We start from the raw sequence: 7,837 nt of genomic DNA, 5'->3' as shown, positions 1-7,837 counted from the left end.
TTTTTTTTTTTTTTTTTTTTTTTAATGACACCGGGAATGGAACTTGGGACTTTGCATTTGCAAAGCAGGAAGTGGTTAGGCCTGGGATTTAGCTCAGCGGTTCCACTGCCTGCCTCGCAAGCACCAGGTCCCAAGTTCTGCAAGTGCAAGGTCCTGAGTTCGATCCTTGGTACCAAAAAACAAACAAACAAAATTACCTTGAATACTTAGCTCAGAGGCAGGCAGTGGCACCAGTGGCCTTGAACTCACTATTTTAGCCTAGGCTGGCCTCAAACTCAAGGTGATCCTCTAGCCTTAGCCTCCTGAGTTCTGACAAGTGTGCACCACCCTGCCAGGCTTCTTTCTTTTTGAAATTGACAAGATGATTATACATATTTATGGGGCAAAGTGTGACATCTTAATAAGTGTATGCAACTCTTGCGATCAGATCAGGGTAACTGGTGCATTCATCACCTCTGACATTTATCGTGTCTTTGGAAACATTTATTATCCTATTAGCTACCTTGAAATATTCCATTAGATGCTGTCAGTTATAGTTACCCAGCTGTGCTACAGAATGTAAAAAATTATTATTCAAGTCCCACTGTGCCCCATGACCTTAAACTACCCTCATTCCATTGGAAACCCTTGTTTTTCTAGGCTGCCTTGGCCACATCATTGAGTGGTTCTTTCCATACCTTCTCCCTTCCCAAGGTCTTGGCTGGTGTGGGGGTAGGAGTCCTATTATTCCAGTAAACCTTGCCAACTGCTTCCAGGAAAAGTGCCATGAGGGGAGGGAGCAGAACAGAGTGATCTAAAGGACTATCAGAAGTTCTGCATGAAAGTGTTGGCAGTAAAAGAAGAGCTGGTCCATTGCTCTTTTTTTTTTTTTTTTTTTTTTTTTTTTTTTTCTTGGTACAGGAGTCTGAACTCAGGTCCTTGCTCTTGCAAGTCAGGCATAGTGCCACTGAGCTAAATCCTGGGCCCCACACTACTCTTTAATCTCTAAAGATTACACTCAGGCCTGATGCTCAGAAAAACAGCTTTCAAGAATGCTCCTTCTCAGGAAGACCAGGAGAAGGAACAGGTGTTGGAGGCTGGCAGCTCAGCTGCAAGTGGGAGGAGGAAGCCCTGGGTCTGTTGCAAGGGTGCTTGGCATGCTGGAGGGATACCAGTAAAGCCTTCAGATAAGCCCTAAAGGCCCTTTTCTGTCCCAAAGGCACTGAAGCATCCTCTTTGTTGGATGCGACCCTCAGCATTTTCCACAGCAGTTCTGAAGTTGGAAGAATTTACCACCGTTCCTCAAAGATGGGGTTTTGAGAGGTCTTAGCTGCATATTGAAGGGGTCCAAGGGGGTGTGCCACAGTGAGGTACCTTTTTGATGTTTTTGTTTTTGTTTTTTCAGACAGGGTCCCACTAATTAGACCAAGCTGGCCTCAGACTTGAGGTCCTCCTGCCTTAGCTTCCAAGTGCTGGGATTAGAGGCATTCATCGATTGTCTTGATGCCCAAGCTATTTACCTGAGGCTTAGACCCTTATTCAAGTTTAAGAGCATGAAATCTTGGTACACTCCAGGATGACTCACAAAGGTGACAAGTCACCAAACCGCAAATATGTATACTGATATGGATAGGACACGGGGTGAAAACTGAGATTGTGTGCTAAGGGTCACCGCAAGCTGCATTTAAAGCCCCATGGTGTGTCCATGTTGTAATGTTCAGAACTTCTGTCCCTTTAAAAGCTGAGTATTTCACTGTTACCATCTTTGTGAAGGATAATTTTGTCACAACCATAAAACTTTAAATGTTACATTCTTTGAGAGTGATTTCAATTGTACATCCTGAAAAAAATACTTGCATATTGCTGCTTGTCAAGACACTTCCCAGGGCATCTATTGCAGTATTGCTTTAATCATAAAAAATGAGAAACATTCTATGTATCTGTCGACAAGGAGATGGATAACAGATGGTTTATCCATTCTGTGAAGGAGACTGTGCAGTGGTTCAAAAAGAATGGGGTGCATCTAGCATCCCAGCACTCCGGGAGCCTGAAGCAAAAGGATTCCAAATACAAACCCAGCAAAATTAAGGGGAGGAGGCAAGGCTGGCAACGTAGCTTAGTGAGAAGACTCTTGGGTTCAATCCACGGCATTGTAGCACCAACAAAACAATCGGCATCATAACTGTACTTGTTATGACACGAATTTCATCTCCACTATCACCTTGAGAAAACCAGGAGTGCGTCCCCCAATTTCTCTCCCTTCCATACTTTCTGCACACATCCTAAGAATAGGCACATGCCATGCGTGGTGGCACATGCCTTTAATCCCAGCTAGCTCTCAGATTTCCATGAGTTGGAGGCTAGCCTGTGCTCCATACTGCCTTTGAGGCCAGCCTGAGACCCTGTCTCAAAAACAAAACAAATACCTCAAAAAAAACCAATGGGCACATGTCCAAACACGCACTCAATTCCCTCAAACTTTCATTAGTAATGCAATCTCATCTTTACAATATAGCTCTTGGTCATTGAGAACCGAATGTGGACTGGGGGGATAACTATGGCACAGCACTTGTAGAACACACACACAAAACAAGAAAACCCACATCAAGTTGCCTTAGATCAGAATACTATAAACTTTTAACTTGTGTGGTTCCCAAGCAATCTCCTCAGCCAGCCTTCTTTCAAAACTACTGATTAGTGCCCCACTTGCTTCTTGGCTCAGGGGTCAAACACACACAGAAGGGACAGTGTTAAGGTTCTGTTACACTGCCTACTAGAAACAAATGCACTCTCCCAGAAAAAACTTTTAAAAGCAGACTTAACTGAAACTTCAGCTTGACAATTTATCCCTAGAAGGCTGATTATGTTAGGCATATAAGATATACTTTCTTCCCTTTAAAAAAAATTTTGCAAATTTTGTATATTTTTAATTGGTTGCACTTTGAATGCCTTGTTATTATGAAGAACAAACCTCCACCAGACTCAACTGTGAATTTTTAAGAGAATAATAAAGGGCTGTAGACAAGACAAAGGAAATCAGCAGTGGACACTGAGACTCCCAGAGACCACAGCAGCAGGAAATTGGTAGCACTGAGGGTCAGTAGCAGGAAATTGCATTGCTGGAGCCAGGATGAGATTGCTGCTTCCACACCATGCCCCCTCACCTGCTGCTATGCAACAAATTACCTGAAGCTTGGTGTCTCAAAACAGCAGGTATTAAAATGGCACAGTGACCTGCACCCGTGGTCCCAACTACTCAGGAGGCTGACGCAGGACCACAGTAGCCAGGCTTTGGAGGCCAGCTGAGGAACAGCAACCTCTCTCTCTCTCATTCCCTTCCTACACTTTTCTCTGTCTCTCAAAAAAAAAAAAACCCCAGGCATTTATTATTGTAGAGTCTCCATAGGTGAGGAGTTACTTCGGGGACAATTTAGCTAGCTGGTTCTAGCTTAGGGTCTCTCAAAACATTGGTCAGGGGCCGAGGATGTAGCTCAGGGGTAGTGTTTGCCTACCACACTTGAAGCCCTGGGTTCCATCACTGTACTGAGGTTAAAAGAAAAAATTGATCAGGGCTGCCAAGATCGGAAGTTGGCAGGTCCACTTTCAAGATGGCATGTTAAGGGGTTGGCAAGAGTCCTCCATTCCTTGCCTCATGGGCCTCTTCACAGGACAGCCTGTGTGTCTTCACATCATACTAGCCAGCTCAGGCCAAAGAAGGAGGCAACAGCCAGGAAACCTTTGATGAGCCAGGCTCAGCAGTCATGTCCGTCACTGCTGCCATCCTGCTGATTCTGATGAGCCCAGCAGTCTCTGTACCCGGATGGTACCCAGCGTGTAGTCGGCAAGGCAGTCAGTTTCTGGTAGGTGACTGAATGAATTTATGAAGAATGGAAGCCTGTGAGTGCAGGGCAATAAAGGGCTGGACCCTTGGGTCCTGGGTGTCATTACAAAGGTAGCTAGGGAGGTGACAGTAGGAGATGGTGTCACTGTCTGACAGCTGAGATGCAGCGGTATCATGGGGATGGTCCTGGATGGGCCTACAGATCTGCCTGGAGCACCTTTCCAACAGGTCACTGAGAAGTCCCTCAAACAGATCCTTCCCTGGGCCTCCCAGCAGTGGCACTAGGCGTGTCTGGGGAGGCTGTGGTGCTCAGAGTCACCCCAGTTGCCCTGTATCCACCTCCTTCCTCACCTCTCCCTTTGGGTGGAAAAAGCTGTAGAGGTGATTCTTTAAACCTTCATTATGCTACTTGCATGGGTTAGGGCCCCGCTGCAATTCACAGAAGCCCACTTGGGCAGCTTAAGTGAGAAACTTTTCTTTTTTTGTTGTTTTTTGAGACAGGGTCTCACTATGTAGTTGAGACTGACCTGGAACTCACTATGTAGCCCAGGCTGGTCTCGAACTCTCAGCAATCCTCCTGCCTCAGCCTACCAAGTGCTGGGATTACAGGCATGCACCACCACGCCCAGCTGTGAGGAAGATAATTTGTCCTGTCAGGATAAGGAGGCAGAAGGGAGTCTAAAAGAGCAGACGTTGAAAAAATTGAATGCTTTTGCTGGAAAATTTTCTGCCTGAAAATGATAGAAACACCTTGAATGAGCCTCTACATAAGACAGGACTCTCACAAGGAGGGCAGAGCAGAGCTGAATGGAGTAGTGCTTAGGAGTGGCAGCTCTAAGCCAGTTGATGATGTGTGGGTACTGATTCCATCTTTCAAGTCATGTCTTGCTCAGTTCCCTCATTTGCAAAGTGGGGATGTGAGGATTGTTGTGAGGTCTAGGACTGTAGAGTTTATGCATGCAGTGCAGAGAGGAAACGCCCAGTGTGTCACAGATGCTCAAAGGAATGTAAGCTATAGGGCTGGGCATGTAGCTCAGTGGTATAAAGCTTGCTTGTCTAGCATGTGTGAAACCCTGGGTTCGAGCCACAGCATTGAAAGAAAAAAAAGCAAACCTTTGGTTTAATTTAGTTCAGACCAGTAGAACGGAACTCACTTCTGTGAAATCACTAAGTCACATTTCGTCTCAACTCTACTCTTTACTGTATGTCCATGTTTATCCAGTGAGAAGGCTGAGGTTCCCTGCAACTCCATGGTAGCAACAGAGCCCATCAATCCTTGCCTCGCTCACAGCTGCCACCTTGTGCCACAAGTGGTGTAGTGAAGCCCTTTTTTCCTCCTTTGTTCTCTTCCTTTCAGGCACAACTGCCCCTCCTGGAGGTTGGAGGGAAAGTCCTCCAGATTTTGAAAACCCAAGGTAGTAGCTGGATGAGGTACCAGACCTTGGGAGTTCAGTTCTCAGCTTTGGATGACCTGCAACATTCCATCTTGGGGCGACCTTGGAGTGATCCCACTTACTGCAAGCACTACTGGTCCTGATTGTCTTTAAAGCATCTTAGCTCCACTTTGGATGCACAAGAGAATCACATGGAGAGCAGTTAAAAACCCTGGGGCAAAGTGTCCCACCCATCACTGAGATAGCTTGGGCATCTGTGTGTTGTAAAGCTCCCTGACAAAGCTAGGCATGGTGGTGCACCCCAGAATTCAGGAGGATGAGGCAGGAGGATTGCCACAAATTCAAGGTCAGACTGGGGTTTACAGTGAGTTTAAGGCCACTCTGTCTCAAATAAATTAAATCAATAAAAATAAAGTGATGGGCTGGGGATTTAGCTCAGCGGTTCGGTGGCCTGCCTTGCAAGAGCAAGGACCCAAGTTCAATCCCCAGTACCAATAAATAAATAAATAAATAAAGTGATAATAAAACTCCCCTAGGATTCCAAAGGAGAGAACTGTGGTTCTAGATGTCCCATCTCTATTGCCACATCCCATTTTCAAATTCCTTTTTTGTTCCAAAGTCAGCCCTGGCCCAGAAAACAACTTCATCCCAAACCCAGGACTGACCAGGGCCTTTCCCTGGAGATCCAGAGCCTCTGTGGGTATCTTGACTGGCCACCCTCCTCCCTGTGCCTAGACCCCTGCTTTTCTGACAGTGCCTTCATCTCCCATGCACCCCTCAGCTCATTCCCTGGCCAGGGGTTCAGCTGGGTGCTGAGGATGTGTCCAGACCTGTAAACCCAGGATGGCACAACACACTCATCCCCAGGATCCAAGGGAGCTTGGTTGCAGGACCCCCATACATACCGAAGTCCAGAGATGTCCGAGTCCTTTATGTAAAGTGGCATAGCATTTGCATCTAACCAAGCACATCCTCCCAGATACTGTAAACCGTCTCTAGATTACTTAACTAATACAAGGATGAATCCGCTCAACCGCTGTAACAAAATACCACAGATCATGGCTTAAACAGCAAAAGTTTGTCTCACTCTTCCAGAGGCCACAAGTATAAGCTTGGCAGGATTGTGTTCTTCTGAGGCCTCTGTAGAGAACCTCCTTCTCCCTGTGTCCTCACGTAGTCTTTCCTTGGTATGTTTTATGTCCTACTCTTTTGACCTCTTTAAAGAACCTATGACCAAATGCAATCAATCATGGAATTGGAATTCCAAAGGAATTCTGACATATTGGGACTTAAGAAGTCAATGTAGGACTGGGGATTTATCTCAGGGGTTCCACCACCTGCCTTGCAAGAGTGAGGACCCAAGTTCAATCCCCATTACCTAAAAAAGAAAAAAGAAGTCAATGTATAGGGTCTGGGATTTAGCTCAGTGGTGCCGCTGCCTGCCTTACAGGCACAAGCACCGAAATCCTGGGGGGGGGGGGGGGGGGAGGAGTTAATGTAGAGCCAGGCACGGTGGTACATGCATGTAATCATGGCACTCAAGACATTCAGGAAGGAGGGTCGCTGTGACTTTGAGGCCAGCCCAGGCGACATGAGTTCAAGTCCAGCCTTAATTGCAGCACTAGACTCTGTCTCAAAAAACAAATATATAAATTTTGGAGTGCGCTGAGAGCTGAGGTCAGTGGTAGACCATTTGTATGTCATGCACAAGGTCCTAGGTTCAGTCTCCACAAACACACACAAAAAGCCTTTTTTTTTTTCTCACAGGCTATAGTTCAGCACATAATATGAGGCTCTCCAACTCAAATGCTGATGGGCCAAACAGGTAATGTAGACTAATGAAGTGAGCTGGGAAAGATTTGGGTCTCTCATTCTTTTATTTTCTCATTTTGAGAGAAACATAGGTAAAACATATTTCACTTTCCTCCTCACTCTGTTGAATACAAGACCAAGGACCTCTGTTCAAGGCTGTAGTCCAGCTTTCCTCCCAGAACAAGCACCTAGCACCTAGTAAGTGCTCAGTAAATATCACTGGGAGAATGAGTCAGCAGCATGGCCTGGACAGTGGGGAGTGGCAGGAGCAGGGTGAATCCTGACCAAGAGAGTAGCAGGCATCAGCTGCAGCCACCTATCACCAGATGCCCAGAAGAGAGACTTCCGAATCCCCACTTCCCAGTGGTGCCAACTAGCTCACGAAGCTTAAGCCGTTCCTGCAGGCCGCCTAGTGCTCTATTGTTCTACTGAACTGTACCACACCATTAGCTCCTTTTTTGAGGATAACTAGAAGTCAGTGTAGAAACAAAGGACTTAAGATGCAGGCAAACACAGGACTCACGCAGAAACACCACAGCCTTTCACTGGTAGTCTCACACATCTGAGTCTTGACCCTCAGCCCTGACCACTCCACTCACCCAGGCTGAAAGGGGTTGAGACTGTCCTGTTTCTCCTATCCCTGCACATTTATGAAAAAGATCCCCAGTCAGACAGATGAGCACAGGTTGACCCCACGGTGGTAGCTGCTTCTGCCTCCCACAGAAGCACCGCAGCTGCCTGCCTCACTTGTTAGAAATCTGCTTGTCCTTTGTCCCATCTCCTCTTCAGCCTCAAGGCTGTACTGGCTGGG

The sequence above is a fragment of the Fukomys damarensis genome, unplaced genomic scaffold (genome assembly GCF_012274545.1).
Source record: "Fukomys damarensis isolate Sample0158 unplaced genomic scaffold, DMR_v1.0_HiC HiC_scaffold_13, whole genome shotgun sequence".
NCBI classification, from domain to species: domain Eukaryota; kingdom Metazoa; phylum Chordata; class Mammalia; order Rodentia; family Bathyergidae; genus Fukomys; species Fukomys damarensis.
This window is presented reverse-complemented; position numbering follows the sequence as displayed.